The following is a 14,683-nucleotide window of genomic DNA, read 5'->3' as shown; positions in this document are numbered from 1 at the left end:
CAAAAGCTTTGGATTCTACACTGCACAGGAAGTGATGCATATTGTATTGATAGACACAACACCAATTTATTAGAATAAATATTAAAGTAGAACCGATTTTTAAAAACTGCAGGTTGCACTGGTTATGGCTGCAGTAATTCCAGCAATTGTGATGGCAGGTTCATTAAAAAACTCTTCATGGATTGTTACACTATAGTCCAGAAAAGGAATTTTGAAGCAATGATTAAAACTTTTAAATGAAGATCTACTCCTTACCCTAATCTATACTATATTTGGGAAACCTGAATTTGTCTTGTCTCTACATTAACATGTCCATGGTGCAGTGACAAGATTTGAAAATGCCAGCAATACAATCATAAAGTGAGGTTTTCAGTGTTTCATCCTTATATTTTCTGACCTTAAGAACACAAGACACTTAATTCATATCTGCTTTTTTCAACCTCCAGTTTTAATTAACCACTTGTTTTGCCAGCAATCAACCATATATAAATTCATGTATGTAAAGTACATCGTATTGTGTTGCATTCTGTATAGAAGTAATTTTCTAATTTTTATGGCTTCCGCTGTTTATCTGTAGTCGCAGTCAGAAGCAAATTAATAACTGAAAACTTTAGAAGCTTCGTAGGCAACCATAACCCTGCAAAGTGATAATTAATTAGTTTTTATAGCACTTACAAAACAAAGTGCTTTATTTCCAGACAATGTGAAAAACAATAAATATGGGAGATAAATTAAAACCTGGCAGTTCAAAGCTGTTTATATGAATATGGTGTTGCCGATGCATCGTGGAGCATCTTAGAACAATGATGGAACATTGCATCCATTCACACCAAAAAAATGCATCCACATAGTATCCTTGTGAAACAGCACTTTTTTCCCCCCTGCTGCCTTTTTTTCCCTTTTTAAATTGCAAGAACTAAAAATGGCACAAGCATAGAGCAGCCTGCTATTTTTAGAATCCTGTAAAGGAACAAGATGGTTGCAGAGGAGCTGAAGTGTATGCACAGACTCCTATAAATACAAGCACAACACATGAGAGAGCACATTTGCAGCTACACATTTCCCGCCCTTCTCCTTCAAGATTTGGTGCCACTGAGGACAAACTGGCTGCTGCATTGCTAATGGACATTATTTATTGTTAGCCCACTGGTCTATTCCTGTGCAGCCGAACCCACTCCCCTCTCTGTTTTGGAATGTTTCTCAATGAATAATTGACTGGAGTGGTATTTTTGACGAGCCCTGTCTTGGGTGCAGTATATAAATAGCTCATGTGCAGCAAAGCGTGCATGGATTTGTCAGGGGCGTAAGGCCTGGGAGTAGGAGCCCTGTTATGTAATAGACATGTGAGTTGGCACACCACAGAGACACTGCATTGAGTGTGTGTGTGTGTGTGTGTGTGTGTGTGTGTGTGTGTGTGTGTGTGTGTGTGTGTGTGTGTGTGTGTGTGTGTGTGTGTGTGTGTGTGTGTGTGTGTGTGTGTGTGTGTGTGTGTGTGTGTGTGATGCTCTGTACCCATTGAGTGATAGTATACTCACTGGGAGTTCTTTGTTAAGTCTGATGCAGCTGAGGCAGCTAATTTTATCATTGCATTAGCTAAACATGAACTTACTGCACCTTTTATACGTTTAAATGATTCACTTTATTTAATGCATATGTTTATACATATATAAATTAGCACTAGAGTATGCTCATCCATGTTTAATACTGATTAAATATAACATATATATATATATATATATATAACAATATAACATTTTCATTGATTTGAACGTATAAGTTCCACTGTTTGTGACACTGAAGTTGAACTCATGATACTGGTAGAAAATATTGATATTAATGTAGAGCTGCAGTTGTTTTTACTGTATAATAGAGTGTGGCACTAAACTGGTAATCTTATAGTCATCAGTTCCATGTTCGTGATAGGTGGATTTAAAAAAAAAAAAGTTAAATAATCTATTTTTGTGCAACACTCTTACTGAGCCAGTAAGATCAATAGCATTGTTTTCTTAATAAATATATATTTTACAACTATCTGCTAAATACTGTAGATGCTGAAAAGTCATTTTGAGTTGCGGAACATTTGTTCTGATGCCAAACTTTTGATGCTCATTTCCACGTTGAAATTTGTTATTGCACCTCACAGTGTGTAGATATATTTGGCTCACCACTGCTGAATATAGTAACAGTGAATGGATGTTGCTGCAAGATATTACATAATAATAGTGAATTTCCTACATGGACGTGAAAGGAGATGACTATTTTAAAGACACAGAGACAAAGAGTGGATCGAGAATTCAACACACAATGAAAGAAAGTCAGTTTATTTGAATGAGGCTGTCTCTCGTTAATGGTGTAGACTTACAAGCGTTTGTTTGTTGTATTATACAGTACAATACAGTGAATACTGGACTTGATTTGAGACAGGATATGTAAGATATGGTGAATTTTCTAGATATCAGAAGAAAATTACAGTTTATTGCTTCAACAAATAAAAATGGTATATAACCGGAAGGAGAACACAGAATATACTGTAATCACACATACGCAGAATATAAACAAGAAAGTGTAGAACAAGAAAGTCAATAGAGAATATGTATGACATTAAGTTGCAGTTGGCTTTAGCAGCATGTTAAGTAGGCAGTACAAGTATTTTGATACGCACATGGAAATTCTTATTTTATTAAGTCTGGATATATACACACCACAGTAAAATAGCATACGTTTTTATGAATAGAATAAATGGACAGTCTCTGGCGAGTTCTAATCTGGATTTTTGTGTTTGCGGTTGAAGATGTGCATCTGAAGATCTCAACGTCCATACCGTGAAGTATGAGACCAGTGAGGCAGCAAATTTTCTCCACCATTGCCCATTATGTTTTGGCTAGAACTCATCTAAATACTGCACTAGTTCACTAGACATTTATACAGCATGCCTTATGTTGTGCTAGGCTGTATCCACAAGGGATTTTCTGGGCCTTTCTTTCCAGTTCAGTGTAATAAATATGTATTGGCCCTGTGGGGACAATAGTTTTCACTGCCATTAACACCAAAGGAAAAAAACAACATAGTGTCTTAGAAAGGTGTTGGGTCACCACAAGCTTCCAGAAAAGCTTCAGTGCACCTTGATGTTGAAGTCTATGTAGTTCTGCTGAAGAGATGAACACCATTCTTCTGAGATAGTTCCTCCTTCAGTGTTGTCATTGTGGAATAGACCACTCCCCTCAGGTTTTTTCTTTTAAATCTGTTTACATACCACATCTTACATCTTCTCTTACACTTTCCTATAATTAGGACTATGTGCACAGGTGTAGTGGGTTTGGTTAGCCTAGAAACTATACTGTGGACCTGCTATTAAAATGATGGGTATGGCCCTTTACGTACATTGTCCTTTTTGTAAATTTTGAGCTGGCTGTGGCCTACACCAACACTGAACCAAATTATTGTTTTTTCAAGTCACAATTAAAACCGAAATATTTACACTCGGCTTCCAAGTCAAATACCAGATCAGGACAAGCAAGTTACAGTATTTCCCGAGTCCTAAACAGTCTTTCTATTTCAAGTCCTAAACCAGTCTGTAAAGAAAATGTATTCCATTTACGAAACTAAAAACAAAGTGATAGTAATATATCAAATGAATGTAAATGCTTTGTACAATTTGCATGGATAACCCTGATGATGACCTATCGGTATGCAGAAAAAGTACTGAAATTGCACTTAAAGTGACTGTATAGATAGACCTGCGACATCATAAAGAGATCCTGCAGTTGCTTGAAGAGGGTATCAAGTCTTTCATTTCAAAACGCTCAAGTCTCAGTGAAGTCAGGAGTTATTGGTGTTAAAGTCAAGTTCTATGTCTTTTTTCTGTTTTGTCACGACAACTCTGAAACAATGAAATTCATGACTTGTGAATGCGAATTGAGTCCACAACTCAAGTCTGGCACTTGAGCCTTCTCTGTTTCTTCTGCGTCTCAGAGCAGCTTTCAAGACTGTTTCAGACTACATCTTTGGATTTGCATTCAAAATATTTGACTTTTTGTGTGTGCACTAACAATGATTTACACAGAGAACAATTCTGATCTTTTTTTTGGGTTGAAAGCTGTGAGGATGGAGTCTCCCTTTGGACACTCATCCACTGCATTAACCAGCTGACCTTGTTGTTTGCAGCCATCTCATCAATTCCTTGTCTGTAAACCATCCATTATCAATTGTGTGCAAGAGCTGCAAGGTAACCTACGTCAATAACTTCAGGTATTCATATGGAAGACCTCTGAGTGCGTGTTATCATCCCTCTATGATCACAAACCCTCTCTTCGTTGTGTTGTAGTTTGTCTCTTAGTCCGACCTGTTTGTTGGTTTTAGCTCCTCATTCTGTGCCATAATCCTGGAATGAAACTGGTCAAACTAAACATCAGCTATTAACAGCTGTGGGTGGATACCATACTTATAAACAGAAGGCAGTGTGTGTGCGTCTATAAAATCTAAATATGAATGTAAAAATATGAATAGAAATCAAAAATATATGATAATTCATGCCGTCATGCATCAATTGTTAATACAGAACATCAAAACAGAACACATAGATGTACACAATGGTACAAAAGTTTGATCTCCTGTAAATGTAATGCCATGAAAATCCTACAGGTTGCAGCTTTAAAGAATGACACAGTGTCTCATTCTTAAAGAGATACATTGATAAAGAAGAAACCATCTCATAATCTGACGAGGATTATTTTCTCTATAGTTGGATTTTTGTTCTGAGAAACCACATCCAGCCCGCTTTTCCGCCTGGAAGATGTCCTGTGTTTATGTTTTGCCTCTCGTGCAGTAGTAGGCTACCCTGAGCAGAGAAACCCGCAGCGCCAGGCATGTTGAGCATGGGAGTTAAAAATAGCATCGTCGGTCGGCCAAGCGCCGCTCCGTTACTACGCGTTTCAGCATTCTGCCCTGTGCAGGGGGAGTCTGCAGGACTGAGACCGCGGCAGCCTGTAATCAGCCTTCCACCTTCCTGTGTAGCTCTGCATCATCACACTGAGGGCCACCGGTGGGTCTGCTGGAGGGTAAACCCAACCTGGAGTCATTTAAACCACCGTGTGATATGAAATAAGAGCCAGTATATGAGGAAACCCGTAAAATAAACGCCTTTGTCGACCGTTTGGTGTTGGTTTGTCTCATATTGACCAATGGAGCTCATAGTTTACTCACCATTTTATTTGTGTGTAGCAGGCTCCTCCTTTGCTCCCAATGACATGAAAGAGGTTTGACTACAGTCAGCAAACAATGGCCTTTCCAGTTTGGAGGAGGAGTTGGCTGCGTCTTCTTCAGCCTATCCTCTGCTATTTTCATTGGACCTTCGCTGCTTTTTAGCCACAGTAGACAACGGAGGCTCCTGCTTCCACCTTCAAAGTGGGAGATTCTCCACCTGACGTCAATAGTGACTGACGCAGCCCCCAGGAGAAGGAAGTCTATTTTATTCTTCCTTTTCTTTGGGGGTTAAATATAAAACAGGCCGCGTAAAAATAATATCATGTGCCAATGAGCTTCAGCATTCTAGTTTTGTGCGAGCATTTTAGTCCCAATTTTCTAATTTGATAGGGTGGGAGCGCGTGAAGCCACCGTGCTTTCAGCAGCAAATCATGAATTAGTAAAAGACCAATTCTGCACACTTCCATGATTCCGTTTAAATCCGGGCGTGCAGTTTTCCACAACACCATTATTAAGGAGATGCTACCGTGCACGCGCATTTATCGTGCAGGGGCGGGAGAAGCGGGAGCTCGCGCCAGTTCTCAAACGCTGCACGCTCGAAATTCCTCCAAGGAACCTCTGCGAGCTTTTCTTTTTTCATCACGCGCGAGCTAAAAATAGAAACGGGGTTGGATCGTGATCCAGAAATAGATAGGGGGCATCACTCCTATAAAAGGCACACCATTCAAGAGTACAGTGGGTGCACAGTTTGAAGAAGCGAAACGCCAGAGCATATTTTATGGAGAAAAAGGCTTTTATGTCCTTTTTTTGGTGGTACTTTTCGTGTTTTTAAAGGAGGCTCCGCTGCTACAATGGTGAGTTGTGTAAACCTTTCTCTAGCTGCACCTGTTTCTTTTTTTTCCTTCTTCTTAAGGCTTTGCTCTATTGCCTATGTATGCTTTTTTTATTCATACCACTGCAAAACACAGGGCAGTAGCAAATGTGACTGTTTGATTAAGGCGGGATGTGTGCGGAAAGAAACGCGATGTCATGAGTGTTTTTGTGTGGATTTCTGCTATTTTTTGCACAATGCTTGAAGGGATATCAAGCCGGTCTGTGTTCGCAGCTACACGGGAATCACCCTCAGTTATGATTAAAAAGGGTGGATGTGTCTTCTGTCGGTTTACTGTAGTTGATACCATCATTATTGTCCCATTGTTTGTCAGTTCATGATGTACTCTATTAGACCAATACAAGCCCGAGATGTTTGGCTTCTTTCGGGGTGAGTTGAGAGTGAGCTGTCCTCTGCCTGTGGTGCTGAAGTCTTTTAACTGGGTTTGTTCTTTTACACGGAGCGTCCTTACAATACCACTGTGAGCATTTCTGATAAGTTTCATGCACCAGATTTCACATAAAAGCCTTAAGGCTTGTTGTCGATGCTTGCTCTTTCAATTTTTTTTAACCCATTTTAAACGTGCAGAGCTCCATCACCGCCTCAGATTTCGGCGATTGTTCATGCAGAAGCTGAAGGGCGAGAAGCCCAAGCTCTCTCCGCCTCAGATACAGCGCTACCTTTACAATTTGATCCTTGTTTGCAGATTTTTTTTTTTTCCTTTTGTGCGCGACGAGTCTCGAGTCGTGACTGCTAAAAGTGAGTAAGGCGCGTGCTGCGTCAGTGGCGTCTGGCTCCGGTGCGCTCGAGACAGATGGGGGGAATCGTGACCGGCTGGGAGACGCGTCCACGAATGAAGGGCTGGACAGCCCAATGAAAACGGAGCGAGGGTGGGGCCCCTGCTTCGGCAGCTGGAGGTTTGGAGCCATATTAACCCTTTGCAAATAAAGGAAACTTTACTATTAATGAAACCGGAGGCACTGTCTCGTTTTCAACTAGTGTTTTTTTCAGTGTAAAAAGGATCCACAATTAGGAAACGACACATCACATCACGATGTTGTCTGGTGTATTTCCATCTGAGAAGACTGTTGTTGGTTATTGTTTGGTTTAATGTCGCACTAGTGTCCATAGTGGATGTTGGGGGGAGTAATGAAACAGTCAGGTGCTTTGGCCTCCTGCTTAGGTGCTCTTTTCCTTTGCATCGCTATTGGTAGATGGCGAGTCGTCCTGTCCAATGAAATCGCGGCCATCCCTCTGCTGCGTGTTAAAGTCTATAACGGCAATGAGATGCCGCCTCTCCTCATCGCCGCTCTTTTTAATAACAAGGCTGCGTGTTGCTGCAAAGCAATGCCAACCCACTGGCTTTCAGTTTTGGTAGCTACATCTTCGGCGGATGATAAACCAAATAACCGAGCCGTTTGTGCATAAACACCCCCATGCACAAGGTGTTTTATCTGAAAACACTTTGAGGATGAAGACCCCGAGGAGTCGTGGTATGGAGTGGATGTGGATTTGGAAGCTGTGGCAGTTGTCCGTCACGAATCTTTTTGCGGTCTGGGCTTGCTGTGCATACATGAATCTGGGAAGCCCTTACCCCAAAAAGCATTTGTGGAGGATATGAACGTCGTTCATGTTGTTGGGACTGAGAAGTCACACTGCTGCTGTCAAGACAGGCTCAGTGGTTTGTTGTAACACCGAGGTCTGGACTCAAAGTGTGACCCATGCATTCAACACACACAGATGCCAGAGCGCTCAGTTGTAATGGCATGATGTTACACATTTAAATGGATTTAAATATGAGTCGCTTGCCTCTCCAGCTGTCATAGATCATGAAGAGTGTTGTCGTGCACCTCTGAACGCACTACACCATCTCCAACCTCACACAGCAGTGTGCACCTCTTCAGCAGTCCTTGGATTGTTTGGTGTTATGCTTGTGATGTGCCTAATTATGCACAATGTTTTTTTTTTTTTGTTGTTGTTGTGCGATAAATAAACATGTTTGGAAGAAGAACAGATGTGGAGGATTTTTCATAAATGCATGCATTATTATCAACAAAAATATATGTTTTAATTTAATAATTTAATTATTCTGCATCAGAATTACATCACCATCAGAACTGGCTCTCTGGACATATAGGCTAATGCCTTCTTATCTAATGTATATTTTTCATAGGATCTTCAAAATGCAGCAATTTTGTTGTTTACGTGAGCAGATGAAAATGCAGACATGTTCTTTAGTAGAAGCTTTTATTTTAGCAACGTGTTGTTTTGATTCTTCTATTTCTGCTGACTAAACATCCAGGACATAGACTTAATGTTGGACAGGCAGCTGTCAGGGAGAAGAAGATGAATCAGCTGTGGGGATTTGCTTTTAGTAATGTAGCCTATATTATTTATTATTATTATGAGTTATTGCTATTGTTCTTATTTATTGTTATTGATATTATATACTTCTATTACTCTCGACAGTACATGCACCTCTGCTTATTACCTATTACATATTTTGTTACATTGTATTATTATACTGTACTATCATCATCAACCGGTAAACCCACATTGGTACTTGACAGTTAGTTTATCTTATACTTTACCGACCTGATACTTATTTATTTTCTGAACTGTTTTTAGAGTGTTTTATAGTGTATCATATTGTTTGCTAGTACTTTCTCCTGTGTGCACTGACGTAAAGGCGAGCTACTGTAACAAAGAGTTTCCCTATGGGGATCAATAAAGTATTTCTGATTCTGATATATAGAAATAGTTATTAAGGCATTTATTCAAAGCAATTCCTCAACACAGATGCAATTATTTTAAAGTTACTTAAATCAGGATTTCTGGGCTTTTGAGTTTTCTGCATAGATGTCAAATATAAAATTATGTACTAATCATTTAACCACTGGAGAAACCTAAAGCACACTTACGTCAGTTTAGAAGTTTCCTGTATTTGTTTTTTCAAATATAACCTTTTTTCAATTTCTTGCTTATGCTTTTGTGGACCTAATCAACAGTTAACAAAATGCAAGTTGGAAAGTGCAAGAATTCCTATTCTATATATTCACAGCGTACAATATATGGATGTTCTTAATGTTTTGAGTGTTGGCTGCTGCATTTCTTCTAATTTGTAATTTGGTGCATTTTTCCATTACACTCACCATGTGCCAATGTATACAGCTTTCAAATCAGTTTTCCTTCTGAAGCAGGAGCTAAGCAAGGAAAACAGTTCTGTGTACTATGATACTATAATATGTTATGTGTAATGTATAATATGCTTCTGCTTTCTCATGTTATTTAACTTTTTTGTCTATGTCTTTTGACCTCACAGGTTCTCTACATCACACACACTATGCTGGGAGACGGCAGCAGTGACCAAATGACAGCGAGGTCAGCAGGTGGAATCCACATGTGTAAAAAACTGTAAAAGGGAAGTAAACAATAGTTTTTCATCACACTCAGTAGCAACTGCTGCTAACATGCTCATGCAGCATGGATGTATCCCCGACCCTACACTGCACTTATTTTACTCTTGTTTAATCTTGTGTGTTACTCTAAGATTTTGTTGTGTTTAAAATTGTCTTCTTCTTTTTATCATCATTATTATTATTATTGTTGATCACCACATATTACAAGAATGGAAATTCATTTTGTCTACACAACCTTTTCTTCTTTTAAAAGTGATTAGGCTATAGTAGACTTGCTCAGCAGTATTATCTGCAATAAAAAAAGGGCATCCACGTATTATTGCAAGCTAAGAACGAGCCCAAATCACGATAGTTATCAGCCATGTGAGGAATTTCATTGGTTCATATTCAGGCTCAGCACCAAAACACTTCAACTGGCAGCACTCTCTGTAACTTTAATCCTGCCCACACTGCCATGTGAAAATCAGCTGGTTGATCAAAATTTCCATGCAGTTGTAAAGTCCTCAGATTACTGCATTATTATTATTATTGTTAATATAGATTACTAAACCTGAACATCCTTCAGAAAACCTGAGGTGATAAATGATACTTTCTTGTTACATCTTTAAAGGGAATTTTGAGCTTTTTGTTTGGTTTTACTTTCGTTTATGTGCTTTTTGGTAATCTGATATGAATGACTGAACCCTTTAAATCTGCACTGTGAAATATTTGAATGAGAGTCACTTCATATAGGAGCTCTGGCTTAGTGGCCCCAACCCTTGGGTCGTGGGGTCCCACACATGAGCAAGTAGTGAACCCCCCCTCAGCTTAGTAGGGAGCTCCTGTTTTGGGAGAGTGAGAATGTGTTTGAGCCTCCTTCTCCCTGCAATTTCACCTCCAGGCCATCTTTTTAATCGGCTCACCTGCTTAAAGGAGCAGTAATAACAATCACACTAAAGTGAGAATACACACACACACTGGTCAGAAGGTGAGGTTATGTGATGTCTACAGTGAAGGACAGCCAGATTACAAAAGTCTTTAACAATACAATTCCTATTTTAGAGAAATCAAAGGAATACTAAAAGTATGTATAAATGTATAGAGTTTAGATCTAGGGATTAAATACCTGTGTGTGTGTGTGTGTGTGTGTGTCTTTTTCTTTTTGCAGGAACACATTGTATGTGTCATTGTAGACATATTTGTCCTTGTACTGTAAATCAGAAGATGATTTGGGGTTTAAAATTAGTTTTGGAATTTTCATTAGTGAGTGTGAAAGAACCCTACAGTTTGTAATGTGCTGTATGTGTTTGGGACTGGACAAACACTTTACATAAAACTCAACAAAGAGACATTACACAGAAATAATGATTCTATTTCAGTTCAAGTGGGCTTTATTGGCATGGGAAACAGATGTTAACATTGCCAAAGCATGTGTGAAATAAAAACATAAACAGAAAAATGTGCTCTTAGAATATATACAGATAAGTAAGATAATATAGTAATATTGATAATAATAATAATAAAAATATAGTCAGTTACAAATACAAGTAAGTGAAAACTACATAAACATTGGAGCATTTTTTAATGAATGTGTGTGTGTGTGTGTGTGTGTGTGTGTGTGTGTGTGTGTGTGTGTGTGTGTGTGTCTAGGTCATTCACTGTCCCTCAGGTTGTGCCACATTGATACATGTTGGGCAGCAGGATATGCCCTGTCTCCTTCTCCTAGGAGTGTTTTTAATTTTGAGAGGTCATTTAGCTCTTTGAAATCTGAGATTACAGAGTTGAACTTGTTAAAGTAAACGTTTCTTATTTCATTGAATGTTTTACATTGTAGGAGGAAGTGCATCTCTGTCTCCTTTGTCTTAGTTGTAAGTTTAAAAAAAAAGGAGCTGTCATTTCCATGTGTGTGTTAGCAGCCTAGGAAGTAATTGATACAATTGTGGTCACCTGTCGAACAGTGACCACATATTCTGTTTTCTTTTGGTTGCCAGGATTTTTTGTGTCTTCCTTTTTCGATTGCCAGTTTGTGGTCACTGAACCTGTACTTGGTTAGGATCTGTCTCTATCTCTGATTGTAGAGGGATTTTCTGCCAATTCATCATCTCTTTTTAGGACCAGATAACATTCTGATCTACTTTGGCTTTTAGTTTGTTCATTACAATGTCCCAAATAGGTTTCTTTACATTGCGTTATAATTTGGTTTACTCTGATTGGTGTATTAGGATATGCCATCTTCTAGTTTTTCTTTGACTTTGTTTGTCCTTTATTTATATTTATATTTATACCTGCTGTGACAATAGTATTACTATTTAGTTATGACAGTGAGCACATTTAAATCTTTATTTGAAAGGCAAGACACAGACAGAAAGCTGTGTACATGGTGTTAATGTGTATCCATGTTATGTTGTGTGTGTGTGTGTGTACATAGTCTTTACAGTTATCTGTAGAATACAGTCTGAAATTAAATAAGATGTGCATGTATAAACTTTGAACATTTCTACAGCCTACAGTATACATGCCTGTTCAATCTGTATGATTAATTTGTTGAAATCTTACAGAGAGACATTGATGCGCACATATCATCAAGCACCTGCAAGCACATATACATGTTCTGCTCCTGAAATTGTATTAGGCAGGAATGTTTTAGATAAAATTATCAAGCATTATATAGAAACACTGATTAAATGTAAAACAGCAACCATTTCTTCTCATGCTCTATGTGTTAAGGAAATATTCACTTATCTTGAACTGGAAAAACATCAGATACACATGAACTGTTAAAGCTCCAAAAGCAAATGTATCAAAATGTGGAACTACTTTGAATATGCCATTAAGCTCCACTCCCTATTTGCCCCTGAATAATTGATTTGTGGTCTTTTTCTCAATTTAACAACAGATGACAAAGAGAGATGAGACGCAGAGAGCAAGTTGTGTGCATGGATTCCATGTGCATGCTTCAGATGTAGGAGTGTGTGTGTGTGTGTATCTTTTACTTTACACTTATTATTATTTATTATTTTATTATTATTATTTCTTCTTCATGTGTGCTTTCACGTCTCCCTATTTGTTCAAATGAATGTAACGTAATTTTAAATTTGATCTCATTCTGTCTTATTTTGTCATGTCTTTTCTCTTTTTTGTTCAAATGTGTCACAATGTCTGTGGACTAAATGAAAAACTTCCATAAATAGATTTTAATAAAGGAAATCTCTTAATCATGTCCCAAGAATGACTGAAGGTGTTAATGGTAAATTCACCTCTTTTGCTCAGATCATGAATGGATTTCCAATTGAATTGTGGGCTGTTAACTGTGTGCTTTGTTTCAGAAGGTACTGTATGTTTCAATATCAATGATGCTTTTAACCATTTTTGTACAGCAGCTTTATAATAAAAGCAGTGCAAAAATCTTCTATCATGTGTCCTTATTGATTTTGCATGTATAGTTTTAGTAAATAACACCACAGCATTTGGAGTGCCATGTTTTTAAAAACTTGTAATCAGAGTGTACCTTTGTGATGTTTTGCTGTAAAATAACACATGGAAATATATATTAATAAAAGCCTGTGAAGATGGTGTACTGTGTTTTTTTAGTTGAATCTGACAGATGTAAAAGAAATATACAGAATAAAGCATGAATTGTCCTGTAAAATCCACAAAGATCAGAGTTTAATAAGTATATTATTTTGTAACAATTGCTCTATGAATGTGGTGTTCTTCTTAGTGTGTGTGTGTGTGTGTGTGTGTGTGTGTGTGTGTGTGTGTGTTTTGCCCAATAACAGACAGATTGTTCTCAGTATATACAGTTGTAAATCTCTTTATCAACAAGGTCCATTCTCAAAAATAATGACATCATAATAAGGAGCTCTCTGCCAACATGTGTTCCTGAATTACTGGCCATAGTGCATCATGTTGTGATTAAAATATATCCATATACTTTTAATACATACTTATTAACCAACTGTTTTTATGTATGGTTTGTCAAAGTCACAAGTAAACTTCAAAAAAGGAGGAAGACATATGACCAAAAGAAAATTGGCATAAATGATCCAGGTCCAGGCACTCAAGGAGGTTTGGAAAATGTAAAAGGCCTTTATTCCAACGGGCTGGAAACATTAAAAATACACCAATACGTGTCAGCTTACGCCTTCTTCAGGGTGTAGTGACACACAGAAACAAACAAAGTGATTATAGTTGCAGTCGCCACAGGTGTCTTCTTGATAATTTATCAATGCAACAATTTTAACTCTCACTCTTCATCCACCTCATTCACACTCACTCACTCACTCACACATGGACATCAGGCCTACTGTACTTGCTCGCAGGGTCTCTTGGTCATGGTCAGCAGCTGGTCCGTTTATGCCCGAGATTGCCCTTTAATCTAAATTTCATTCAGGTTCCTTTGAAAGCTTAGAGCCAACAGTTTAGACTGCTGTTTACCATTGCTGCATTTCTATTTTTAGATGCAATGCTCTTATGTAATACTCACTCTCACATTATGGACCACTGCTGTCTGCTCCACTTGGCTGAATTGTGTACTCCCTGTGTGTGTGTGTGTGTGTGTGTGTGTGTGTGTGTGTGTACTAAGTTAGATTCAATTATGTCTTGTAACTTCTATGAAGTAAAAAGAAAAAAAGGAAATAAAAAACAGATGCATTCAAGAACAGATGCATTCAAGGCTAAGCATCTATCATACATATAGTTGGGAAAACTATAAAATCAAACAAACATTTTACAACAAATATCTAATTCAAGAAAACTCCTCCATTTTGGACCCCTTTGTTAAAATACACTCAAAATAATTCTTACAAATTCTCTGGGTGAATATGATGTACATGAGTGTGTTGTGTTAATGGATTTCTCACAATACTGTATGTGAGCCTTGCCTACAGTTTATACAGTATTTCCATGAAACCAATAAAACATAAAGGAAAGCAAGCTTAATGTTGTAACTTATTCTGCCAGTTTTCATTAGAAATATAATTACAAATACAGAATCCATTAAAACACACTAGGGATGTAAAATCGGACAGGGCACTTTTATGTACAGAGAAAACAGTTTATACAGTAATAGAATACTTATAAGATTTGTTAGTTTGGTAAGATAATATCCATAATAATGAACAGCTGGAATTTCATATTGGATTTTATTTGTTGCATTTTCAAACAATGGATTTCAACCTACTCAAAAAAAAAAACACAACAACAATCAAAA

General features: G+C 37.9%; 1 long non-coding RNA gene across 1 annotated transcript; it reads right to left on the bottom strand.

Moving 5' to 3' along the window:
* Positions 1-2,305: 2,305 nt before the first annotated feature.
* LOC122870736 lies at positions 2,306-5,657 on the bottom strand. Its single transcript, XR_006376663.1, has 2 exons — positions 5,203-5,657; positions 2,306-5,050 (listed from the first exon to the last, which is right to left on the bottom strand). It is a non-coding gene; the product is annotated as an uncharacterized LOC122870736 (long non-coding RNA).
* Between the last annotated feature and the right edge of the window lie 9,026 nt (positions 5,658-14,683).

Source organism: Siniperca chuatsi, linkage group LG1 (genome assembly GCF_020085105.1).
Source record: "Siniperca chuatsi isolate FFG_IHB_CAS linkage group LG1, ASM2008510v1, whole genome shotgun sequence".
Taxonomy (NCBI): Eukaryota; Metazoa; Chordata; class Actinopteri; order Centrarchiformes; family Sinipercidae; genus Siniperca; species Siniperca chuatsi.
This window is presented reverse-complemented; position numbering and strand designations above follow the sequence as displayed.